Below are 13373 nucleotides of genomic sequence, written 5' to 3'. Positions count from 1 at the left end.
AGTTATCTCAAAGAAAGGGGCCACGGTGTTTCTGTATCTCTATTATGTTGGTGCGTCTTCGGAACTTTTAAATATCTCGATATATCTCGAAAACTACGCTTCTGATCAAAAAATATCATAGAACATAAATTGTAGGAAACATAATTCTCTACAAAAAACGTCTCTTAACATTTTGCCATAGCTCGTTTCGTTTCCGAGATATTTGCAGATTCAGCTCAAAGGAACTGGCCTGACGGACATATTTCGAGATATTTCTTCTTCTTGTTGTTCTTCTTCTGCACAGCTAAGCTGGAAGTGGCATTTGCAGCTCGCAAGAGTGCAGAGTTATCCCAAAGAAAGGGGCCACGGTGTTTCTGTATCTCTATTATGTTGGTGCGGCTTCGGAACTTTTAAATATCTTGATATATCTCGAGAACTACGCATCTGATCAAAAAATATCATAGAACATAAAAAGTAGGAAACTTAATTCTCTACAAAAAAGGTCTCTTAAAATTTTGCCATAGCTCGCTTCGTTTCCGAGATATTTGCATATTTATCTCAAGGGAAGGGGCCTGACGGACATATTTCGAGATATTTCTTCTTCTTGTTGTTCTTCTTCTGCACAGCTAAGCTGGAACTGGCATTTACAGCTCGCAATAGTGCAGAGTTATCTCAAAGAAAGGGGCCACGGTGTTTCTGTATCTCTATTATGTTGGTGCTGCTTCGGAACTTTTAAATATCTTGATATATCTCGAGAACTACGCATCTGATCAAAAAATATCTAAGAACATGAAAAGTGGGAAACTTAATTCTCTACAAAAAAGGTCTCTTAACATTTTGCCATAGCTCTCTTCGTTTCCGAGATATTTGCAGATTTATCTCAAGGGAAGGGGCCTGGCGGACATATTTCGAGATATTTCTTCTTCTTGTTGTTCTTCTTCTGCACAGCTAAACTGGAAGTGGCATTTGCGGCTCGCACTAGTGCAGAGTTATCTCAAAGAAAGGGGCCACGGTGTTTCTGTATCTCTATTATGTTGGTGCGTCTTCGGAACTTTTAAATATCTCGATATATCTCGAAAACTACGCTTCTGATCAAAAAATATCATAGAACATAAATTATAGGAAACATAATTCTCTACAAAAAAGGTCTCTTAACATTTTGCCATAGCTCGTTTCGTTTCCGAGATATTTGCAGATTCAGCTCAAAGGAACTGGCCTGACGGACATATTTCGAGATATTTCTTCTTCTTGTTGTTCTTCCTCTGCACAGCTAAGCTGGAAGTGGCATTTGCAGCTCGCAATAGTGCAGAGTTATCTCAAAGAAAGGGGCCACGGTGTTTCTGTATCTCTATTATGTTGGTGCGGCTTCGGAACTTTTAAATATCTTGATATATCTCGAGAACTACGCATCTGATCAAAAAATATCATAGAACATAAAAAGTAGGAAACTTAATTCTCTACAAAAATGGTCTCTTAACATTTTGCCATAGCTCGCTTCGTTTCCGAGATATTTGCATATTTATCTCAAGGGAAGGGGCCTGACGGACATATTTCGAGATATTTCTTCTTCTTGTTGTTCTTCTTCTGCACAGCTAAGCTGGAAGTGGCATTTACAGCTCGCAATAGTGCAGAGTTATCTCAAAGAAAGGGGCCACGGTGTTTCTGTATCTCTATTATGTTGGTGCTGCTTCGGAACTTTTAAATATCTTGATATATCTCGAGAACTACGCATCTGATCAAAAAATATCATAGAACATGAAAAGTAGGAAACTTAATTCTCTACAAGAAAGGTCTCTTAACATTTTGCCATAGCTCTCTTCGTTTCCGAGATATTTGCAGATTTATCTCAAGGGAAGGGGCCTGACGGACATATTTCGAGATATTTCTTCTTCTTGTTGTTCTTCTTCTGCACAGCTAAGCTCGAAGTGGCATTTGCAGCTCGCAATAGTGCAGAGTTATCTCAAAGAAAGAGGCCACGGTGTTTCTGTACCTCTATTATGTTGGTGCAGCTTCGGAACTTTTAAATATCTTGATATATCTCGAGAACTACGCATCTGATCAAAAAATATCATCGAACATAAAAAGTAGGAAACTTAATTCTCTACAAAAAAGGTCTCTTAACATTTTGCCATAGCTCGCTTCGTTTCCGAGATATTTGCAGATTTATCTCAAGGGAAGTGGCCTGACGGACATATTTCGAGATATTTCTTCTTCTTGTTGTTCTTCTTCTGCACAGCTAAGCTGGAAGTGGCATTTGCGGCTCGCACTAGTGCAGAGTTATCTCAAAGAAAGGGGCCACGGTGTTTCTGTATCTCTATTATGTTGGTGCGGCTTTGGAACTTTTAAATATCTCGATATATCTCGAAAACTACGCTTCTGATCAAAAAATATCATAGAACATAAATTGTAGGAAACATAATTCTGTACAAAAAAGGTCTCTTAACATTTTGCCATAGCTCGCTTCGTTTCCGAGATATTTGCAGATATATCTCAAGGGAAGGGGCCTGACGGACATATTTCGAGATATTTCTTCTTCTTGTTGTTCTTCTTCTGCACAGCTAAGCTGGAAGTGGCATTTACAGCTCGCAATAGTGCAGAGTTATCTCAAAGAAAGGGGCCACGGTGTTTCTGTATCTCTATTATGTTGGTGCGGTTTCGGAACTTTTAAATATCTTGATATATCTCTAGAACTACGCATCTGATCAAAAAATATCATAGAACATAAAAAGTAGGAAACATAATTCTCTACAAAAAACGTCTCTTAACATTTTGCCATAGCTCGCTTCGTTTCCGAGATATTTGCAGATTCAACTCAAAGGAACTGGCCTGACGGACATATTTCGAGATATTTCTTCTTCTTGTTGTTCTTCCTCTGCACAGCTAAGCTGGAAGTGGCATTTGCAGCTCGCAATAGTGCAGAGTTATCTCAAAGAAAGGGGCCACGGTGTTTCTGTATCCCTATTATGTTGGTGCGGCTTCTGAACTTTTAAATATCTCGATATATCTCGAAAAATACGCTTCTGATCAAAAAATATCATAGAACATAAATTGTAGGAAACATAATTCTCTACAAAAAACGTCTCTTAACATTTTGCCATAGCTCGCTTCGTTTCCGAGATATTTGCCGATTCAGCTCAAAGGAACTGGCCTGACGGACATATTTCGAGATATTTCTTCTTCTTGTTGTTCTTCCTCTGCACAGCTAAGCTGGAAGTGGCATTTGCAGCTCGCAATAGTGCAGAGTTATCTCAAAGAAAGGGGCCACGGTGTTTCTGTATCTCTATTATGTTGGTGCGGCTTCGAAACTTTTAAATATCTTGATATATCTCGAGAACTACGCATCTGATCAAAAAATATCATAGAACATAAAAAGTAGGAAACTTAATTCTCTACAAAAAAGGTCTCTTAACATTTTGCCATAGCTCGCTTCGTTTCCGAGATATTTGCAGATTTATCTCAAGGGAAGGGGCCTGACGGACATATTTCGAGATATTTCTTCTTCTTGTTGTTCTTCTTCTGCACAGCTAAGCTGGAAGTGGCATTTACAGCTCGCAATAGTGCAGAGTTATCTCAAAGAAAGGGGCCACGGTGTTTCTGTATCTCTATTATGTTGGTGCGGCTTCGGAACTTTTAAATATCTTGATATATCTCGAGAACTACGCATCAGATAACGAAATATCATAGAACGTAAAAAGTAGGAAACTTAATTCTCTACAAAAAAGGTCTCTTAACATTTTGCCATAGCCCTCTTCGTTTCCGAGATATTTGCAGATTTATCTCAAGGGAAGGGGCCTGACGGACATTAATCGAGATATTTCTTCTTCTTGATGTTCTTCTTCTGCACAGCTAAGCTGGAAGTGGCATTTGCAGCTCGCAATAGTGCAGAGTTATCTCAAAGAAAGGGGCCACGGTGTTTCTGTATCTCTATTATGTTGGTGCGGCTTCGGAACTTTTAAATATCTTGATATATCTCGAGAACTACGCATCTGATCAAAGAATATCATAGAACATAAATTGTAGGAAACATAATTCTCTACAAAAAAGGTCTCTTAACATTTTGCCATAGCTCGCTTCGTTTCCGAGATATTTGCAGATATATCTCAAGGGAAGGGGCCTGACGGACATATTTCGAGATATTTCTTCTTCTTGTTGTTCTTCTTCTGCACAGCTAAGCTGGAAGTGGCATTTGCGGCTCGCACTAGTGCAGAGTTATCTCAAAGAAAGGGGCCACGGTATTTCTGTATCCCTATTATGTTGGTGCAGCTTCGGAACTTTTAAATATCTCGATATATCTCGAAAACTACGCTTCTGATCAAAAAATATCATAGAACATAAATTGTAGGAAACATAATTCTCTACAAAAAAGGTCTCTTAACATTTTGCCATACCTCGCTTCGTTTCCGAGATATTTGCAGATATATCTCAAGGGAAGGGGCCTGACGGACATATTTCGAGATATTTCTTCTTCTTGTTGTTCTTCTTCTGCACAGCTAAGCTGGAAGTGGCATTTGCGGCTCGCACTAGTGCAGAGTTATCTCAAAGAAAGGGGCCACGGTGTTTCTGTATCTCTATTATGTTGGTGCGGCTTTGGAACTTTTAAATATCTCGATATATCTCGAAAACTACGCTTCTGATCAAAAAATATCATAGAACATAAATTGTAGGAAACATAATTCTGTACAAAAAAGGTCTCTTAACATTTTGCCATAGCTCGCTTCGTTTCCGAGATATTTGCAGATATATCTCAAGGGAAGGGGCCTGACGGACATATTTCGAGATATTTCTTCTTCTTGTTGTTCTTCTTCTGCACAGCTAAGCTGGAAGTGGCATTTACAGCTCGCAATAGTGCAGAGTTATCTCAAAGAAAGGGGCCACGGTGTTTCTGTATCTCTATTATGTTGGTGCGGTTTCGGAACTTTTAAATATCTTGATATATCTCGAGAACTACGCATCTGATCAAAAAATATCATAGAACATAAAAAGTAGGAAACTTAATTCTCTACAAATAAGGTCTCTTAACATTTTGCCATAGCTCGCTTCGTTTCCGAGATATTTGCAGATTTATCTCAAGGGAAGGGGCCTGACGGACATATTTCGAGATATTTCTTCTTCTTGTTGTTCTTCTTCTGCGCAGCTAAGCTGGAAGTGGCATTTGCAGCTCGCAATAGTGCAGAGATATCTCAAAGAAAGGGGCCACGCTGTTTCTGTATCTCTATTATGTTGGTGCGGCTTCGGAACTTTTAAATATCTTGATATATCTCGAGAACTACGCATCTGATCAAAAAATATCATAGAACATAAAAAGTAGGAAACTTAATTCTCTACAAAAAAGGTCTCTTAACATTTTGCCATAGCTCGCTTCGTTTCCGAGATATTTGCAGATTTATCTCAAGGGAAGGGGCCTGACGGACATATTTCGAGATATTTCTTCTTCTTGTTGTTCTTCTTCTGCACAGCTAAGCTGGAAGTGGCATTTGCGGCTCGCACTAGTGCAGAGTTATCTCAAAGAAAGTGGCCACGGTGTTTCTGTATCTCTATTATGCTGGTGCGGCTTCGGAACTTTTAAATATCTCGATGTATCTCGAAAACTACGCTTCTGATCAAAGAATATCATAGAACATAAATTGTAGGAAACATAATTCTCTATAAAAAACGTCTCTTAACATTTTGCCATAGCTCGCTTCGTTTCCGAGATATTTGCAGATTCATCTCAAAGGAACTGGCCTGACGGACATATTTCGAGATATTTCTTCTTCTTGTTGTTCTTCCTCTGCACAGCTAAGCTGGAAGTGGCATTTGCAGCTCGCAATAGTGCAGAGTTATCTCAACGAAAGGGGCCACGGCGTTTCTGTATCTCTATTATGTTGGTGCGGCTTCGGAACTTTTAAATATCTTGATATATCTCTAGAACTACGCATCTGATCAAAAAATATCATAGAACATAAAAAGTAGGAAACTTAATTCTCTACAAAAAAGGTCTCTTAACATTTTGCCATAGGTCGCTTCGTTTCCGAGATATTTGCAGATTTATCTCAAGGGAAGGGGCCTAACGGACATATTTCGAGATATTTCTTCTTCTTGTTGTCCTTCTTCTGCACAGCTAAACTGGAAGTGGCATTTCCAGCTCGCAATAGTGCAGAGTTATCTCAAAGAGAGGGGCCACGGTGTTTCTGTATCTCTATTATGTTGGTGCGGCTTCGGAACTTTTAAATATCTCGATATATCTCGAAAACTACGCTTCGGATCAAAAAATATCATAGAACATAAATAGTAGGAAACATAATTCTCTACAAAAAACGTCTCTTAACATTTTGCCATAGCTCGCTTCGTTTCCGAGATATCTGCAGATTTATCTCAAGGGAAGGGGCCTGACGGACATATTTCGAGATATTTCTTCTTCTTGTTGTTCTTCTTCTGCACAGCTAAGCTGGAAGTGGCATTTGCGGCTCGCACTAGTGCAGAGTTATCTCAAAGAAAGGGGCCACGGTGTTTCTGTATCTCTATTATGTTGGTGCGGCTTCGGAACTTTTAAATATCTCGATGTATCTCGAAAACTACGCTTCTGATCAAAAAATATCATAGAACATAAATTGTAGGAAACATAATTCTCTATAAAAAACGTCTCTTAACATTTTGCCATAGCTCGCTTCGTTTCCGAGATATTTGCAGATTCATCTCAAAGGAACTGGCCTGACGGACATATTTCGAGATATTTCTTCTTCTTGTTGTTCTTCCTCTGCACAGCTAAACTGGAAGTGGCATTTCCAGCTCGCAATAGTGCAGAGTTATCTCAAAGAGAGGGGCCACGGTGTTTCTGTATCTCTATTATGTTGGTGCGGCTTCGGAACTTTTAAATATCTTGATATATCTCGAGAACTACGCATCTGATCAAAAAATATCATAGAACATAAAAAGTAGGAAACTTAATTCTCTACAAAAAAGGTCTCTTAACATTTTGCCATAACTCGCGTCGTTTCCGAGATATGTGCAGATTTATCTCAAGGGAAGGGGCCTGACGGACATATTTCGAGATATTTCTTCTTCTTGTTGTTCTTCTTCTGCACAGCTAAGCTGGAAGTGGCATTTGCGGCTCGCACTAGTGCAGAGTTATCTCAACGAAAGGGGCCACGGTGTTTCTGTATCTCTATTATGTTGGTGCGGCTTCGGAACTTTTAAATATCTTGATATATCTCGAGAACTACGCATCTGATCAAAAAATATCATAGAAGATAAAAAGTAGGAAACTTAATTCTCTACAAAAAAGGTCTCTTAACATTTTGCCATAGCTCGCTTCGTTTCCGAGATATTTGCAGATTTATCTCAAGGGAAGGGGCCTGACGGACATATTTCGAGATATTTCTTCTTCTTGTTGTTCTTCTTCTGCACAGCTAAACTGGAAGTGGCATTTCCAGCCCGCAATAGTGCAGAGTTATCTCAAAGAGAGGGGCCACGGTGTTTCTGTATCTCTATTATGTTGGTGCGGCTTCGGAACTTTTAAGTATCTTGATATATCTCGAGAACTACGCATCTGATCAAAAAATATCATAGAAGATAAAAAGTAGGAAACTTAATTCTCTACAAAAAAGGTCTCTTAACATTTTGCCATAGCTCGCTTCGTTTCCGAGATATTTGCAGATTTATCTCAAGGGAAGGGGCCTGACGGACATATTTCGAGATATTTCTTCTTCTTGTTGTTCTTCCTCTGCACAGCTAAGCTGGAAGTGGCATTTGCGGCTCGCACTAGTGCAGAGTTATCTCAAAGAAAGGGGCCACGGTGTTTCTGTATCCCTATTATGTTGGTGCGGCTTCGGAACTTTTAAATATCTCGATATATCTCGAAAACTACGCTTCTGATCAAAAAATATCATACAACATAAATTGTAGGAAACATAATTCTCTACAAAAAACGTCTCTTAACATTTTGCCATAGCTCGCTTCGTTTCCGAGATATTTGCCGATTCAGCTCAAAGGAACTGGCCTGACGGCCATATTTCGAGGTATTTCTTCTTCTTGTTGTTCTTCCTCTGCACAGCTAAGCTGGAAGTGGCATTTGCAGCTCGCAATAGTGCAGAGTTATCTCAAAGAAAGGGGCCACGGTGTTTCTGTATCTCTATTATGTTGGTGCGGCTTCGAAACTTTTAAATATCTTGATATATCTCGAGAACTACGCATCTGATCAAAAAATATCATAGAACATAAAAAGTAGGAAACTTAATTCTCTACAAAAAAGGTCTCTTAACATTTTGCCATAGCTCGCTTGGTTTCCGAGATATTTGCAGATATATCTCAAGGGAAGGGGCCTGACGGACATATTTCGAGATATTTCTTCTTCTTGTTGTTCTTCCTCTGCACAGCTAAGCTGGAAGTGGCATTTACAGCTCGCAATAGTGCAGAGTTATCTCAAAGAAAGGGGCCACGGTGTTTCTGTATCTCTATTATGTTGGTGCGGCTTCGGAACTTTTAAATATCTTGATATATCTCGAGAACTACGCATCTGATCAAAAAATATCATAGAACATAAAAAGTAGGAAACTTAATTCTCTACAAAAAAGGTCTCTTAACATTTTGCCATAGCTCTCTTCGTTTCCGAGATATTTGCAGATTTATCTCAAGGGAAGGGGCCTGACGGACATATTTCGAGATATTTCTTCTTCTTGTTGTTCTTCTTCTGCACAGCTAAGCTGGAAGTGGCATTTACAGCTCGCAATAGTGCAGAGTTATCTCAAAGAAAGGGGCCACGGTGTTTCTGTATCTCTATTATGTTGGTGCGGCTTCGGAACTTTTAAATATCTCGATATATCTCGAAAACTACGCTTCTGATCAAAAAATATCATAGAACATAAATTGTAGGAAACGTAATTCTCTACAAAAAAGGTCTCTTAACATTTTGCCATAGCTCGCTTCGTTTCCGAGATATTTGCAGATATATCTCAAGGGAAGGGGCCTGACGGACATATTTCGAGATATTTCTTCTTCTTGTTGTTCTTCTTCTGCGCAGCTAAGCTGGAAGTGGCATTTGCAGCTCGCAATAGTGCAGAGATATCTCAAAGAAAGGGGCCACGCTGTTTCTGTATCTCTATTATGTTGGTGCGGCTTCGGAACTTTTAAATATCTTGATATATATCGAGAGCTACGCGTCTGATCAAAAAATATCATAGAACATAAAAAGTGGGAAACATAATTCTCCACAAAAAAGGTCTCTTAACATTTTGCCATAGCTCGCTTCGTTTCCGAGATATTTGCAGATATATCTCAAGGGAAGGGGCCTGACGGACATATTTCGAGATATTTCTTCTTCTTGTTGTTCTTCTTCTGCACAGCTAAGCTGGAAGTGGCATTTGCAGCTCGCAATAGTGCAGAGTTATCTCAAAGAAAGGGGCCACGGTGTTTCTGTATCTCTATTATGTTGGTGCGGCTTCGGAACTTTTAAATATCTTGATATATCTCGAGAACTACGCATCTGATCAAAAAATATGATAGAACATAAAAAGTAGGAAACTTAATTCTCTACAAAAAAGGTCTCTTAACATTTTGCCATAGCTCGCTTCGTTTCCGAGATATTTGCAGATTTATCTCAAGGGTAGGGGCCTGACGGACATATTTCGAGATATTTCTTCTTCTTGTTGTTCTTCTTCTGCACAGCTAAGCTGGAAGTGGCATTTGCGGCTCGCACTAGTGCAGAGTTATCTTAAAGAAAGGGGCCACGGTGTTTCTGTATCTCTATTATGTTGGTGCGGCTTCGGAACTTTTAAATATCTCGATATATCTCGAAAACTACGCTTCTGATCAAAAAATATCATAGAACATAAATTGTAGGAAACATAATTCTCTACAAAAAAGGTCTCTTAACATTTTGTCATAGCTCGCTTCGTTTCCGAGATATTTGCAGATATATCTCAAGGGAAGGGGCCTGACGGACATATTTCGAGATATTTCTTCTTCTTGTTGTTCTTCTTCTGCACAGCTAAGCTGGAAGTGGCATTTACAGCTCGCAATAGTGCAGAGTTATCTCAAAGAAAGGGGCCACGGTGTTTCTGTATCTCTATTATGTTGGTGCGGCTTCGTGCCTTTTAAATATCTTGATATATCTCGAGAACTACGCATCTGATCAAAAAATATCATAGAACATAAAAAGTAGGAAACTTAAATCTCTACAAAAAAGGTCTCTTAACATTTTGCCATAGCTCGCTTCGTTTCCGAGATATTTGCAGATTTATCTCAAGGGAAGGGGCCTAACGGACATATTTCGAGATATTTCTTCTTCTTGTTGTTCTTCTTCTGCGCAGCTAAACTGGAAGTGGCATTTCCAGCTCGCAATAGTGCAGAGTTATCTCAAAGAAAGGAGCCACGGTGTTTCTGTATCTCTATTATGTTGGTGCGGCTTCGGAACTTTTAAATATCTTGATATATCTCGAGAACTACGCATCTGATCAAAAAATATCATACAACAGAAAAAGTAGGAAACTTAATTCTCTACAAAAAAGGTCTCTTAACATTTTGCCATAGCTCGCTTCGTTTCCGAGATATTTGCAGATTTATCTCAAGGGAAGGGGCCTGACGGACATATTTCGAGATATTTCTTCTTCTTGTTGTTCTTCTTCTGCACAGCTAAGCTGGAAGTGGCATTTGCAGCTCGCAATAGTGCAGAGTTATCTCAAAGAGAGGGGCCACGGTTTTACTGTATCTCTATTATGTTGGTGCGGCTTCGGAACTTTTAAATATCTTGATATATCTCGAGAACTACGCATCAGATAAAAAAATATCATAGAACATAAAAAGTAGGAAACTTAATTCTCTACAAAAAAGTCTCTTAACATTTTGCCATAGCCCTCTTCGTTTCCGAGATATTTGCAGATTTATCTCAAGGGAAGGGGCCTGACGGACATATTTCGAGATATTTCTTCTTCTTGTTGTTCTTCTTCTGCACAGCTAAGCTGGAAGTGGCATTTACAGCTCGCAATAGTGCAGAGTTATCTCAAAGAAAGGGGCCACGGTGTTTCTGTATCTCTATTATGTTGGTGCGGCTTCGGAACTTTTAAATATCTCGATATATCTCGAAAACTACGCTTCTGATCAAAAAATATCATAGAACATAAATTGTAGGAAACGTAATTGTCTACAAAAAAGGTCTCTTAACATTTTGCCATAGCTCGCTTCGTTTCCGAGATATTTGCAGATATATCTCAAGGGAAGGGGCCTGACGGACATATTTCGAGATATTTCTTCTTCTTGTTGTTCTTCTTCTGCGCAGCTAAGCTGGAAGTGGCATTTGCAGCTCGCAATAGTGCAGAGATATCTCAAAGAAAGGGGCCACGCTGTTTCTGTATCTCTATTATGTTGGTGCGGCTTCGGAACTTTTAAATATCTTGATATATATCGAGAGCTACGCGTCTGATCAAAAAATATCATAGAACATAAAAAGTGGGAAACATAATTCTCCACAAAAAAGGTCTCTTAACATTTTGCCATAGCTCGCTTCGTTTCCGAGATATTTGCAGATATATCTCAAGGGAAGGGGCCTGACGGACATATTTCGAGATATTTCTTCTTCTTGTTGTTCTTCTTCTGCACAGCTAAGCTGGAAGTGGCATTTGCAGCTCGCAATAGTGCAGAGTTATCTCAAAGAAAGGGGCCACGGTGTTTCTGTATCTCTATTATGTTGGTGCGGCTTCGGAACTTTTAAATATCTTGATATATCTCGAGAACTACGCATCTGATCAAAAAATATCATAGAACATAAAAAGTAGGAAACTTAATTCTCTACAAAAAAGGTCTCTTAACATTTTGCCATAGCTCGCTTCGTTTCCGAGATATTTGCAGATTTATCTCAAGGGTAGGGGCCTGACGGACATATTTCGAGATATTTCTTCTTCTTGTTGTTCTTCTTCTGCACAGCTAAGCTGGAAGTGGCATTTGCGGCTCGCACTAGTGCAGAGTTATCTCAAAGAAAGGGGCCACGGTGTTTCTGTATCTCTATTATGTTGGTGCGGCTTCGGAACTTTTAAATATCTCGATATATCTCGAAAACTACGCTTCTGATCAAAAAATATCATAGAACATAAATTGTAGGAAACATAATTCTCTACAAAAAAGGTCTCTTAACATTTTGTCATAGCTCGCTTCGTTTCCGAGATATTTGCAGATATATCTCAAGGGAAGGGGCCTGACGGACATATTTCGAGATATTTCTTCTTCTTGTTGTTCTTCTTCTGCACAGCTAAGCTGGAAGTGGCATTTGCGGCTCGCACTAGTGCAGAGTTATCTCAAAGAAAGGGGCCACGGTGTTTCTGTATCCCTATTATGTTGGTGCGGCTTCGGAACTTTTAAATATCTCGATATATCTCGAAAACTACGCTTCTGATCAAAAAATATCAGAGAACTTAAATTGTAGGAAACATAATTCTCTACAAAAAACGTCTCTTAACATTTTGCCATAGCTCGCTTCGTTTCCGAGATATTTGCAGATATATCTCAAGGGCAGGGGCCTGACGGACATATTTCGAGATATTTCTTCTTCTTGTTGTTCTTCTTCTGCACAGCTAAGCTGGAAGTGGCATTTACAGCTCGCAATAGTGCAGAGTTATCTCAAAGAAAGGGGCCACGGTGTTTCTGTATCTCTATTATGTTGGTGCGGCTTCGGAACTTTTAAATATCTTGATATATCTCGAGAACTACGCATCTGATCAAAAAATATCATAGAACATAAAAAGTAGGAAACTTAATTCTCTACAAAAAAGGTCTCTTAACATTTTGCCATAGCTCGCTTCGTTTCCGAGATATTTGCAGATTTATCTCAAGGGAAGGGGCCTAACGGACATATTTCGAGATATTTCTTCTTCTTGTTGTTCTTCTTCTGCGCAGCTAAACTGGAAGTGGCATTTCCAGCTCGCAATAGTGCAGAGTTATCTCAAAGAAAGGAGCCACGGTGTTTCTGTATCTCTATTATGTTGGTGCGGCTTCGGAACTTTTAAATATCTTGATATATCTCGAGAACTACGCATCTGATCAAAAAATATCATACAACAGAAAAAGTAGGAAACTTAATTCTCTACAAAAAAGGTCTCTTAACATTTTGCCATAGCTCGCTTCGTTTCCGAGATATTTGCAGATTTATCTCAAGGGAAGGGGCCTGACGGACATATTTCGAGATATTTCTTCTTCTTGTTGTTCTTCTTCTGCACAGCTAAGCTGGAAGTGGCATTTGCAGCTCGCAATAGTGCAGAGTTATCGCAAAGAGAGGGGCCACGGTTTTACTGTATCTCTATTATGTTGGTGCGGCTTCGGAACTTTTAAATATCTTGATATATCTCGAGAACTACGCATCAGATAAAAAAATATCATAGAACATAAAAAGTAGGAAACTTAATTCTCTACAAAAAAGGTCTCTTAACATT

This window comes from Osmia lignaria, unplaced genomic scaffold (genome assembly GCF_051020975.1).
Source record: "Osmia lignaria lignaria isolate PbOS001 unplaced genomic scaffold, iyOsmLign1 scaffold0006, whole genome shotgun sequence".
Lineage (NCBI taxonomy): Eukaryota > Metazoa > Arthropoda > Insecta > Hymenoptera > Megachilidae > Osmia > Osmia lignaria.
Note: the sequence above shows the minus strand (reverse complement) of the source record.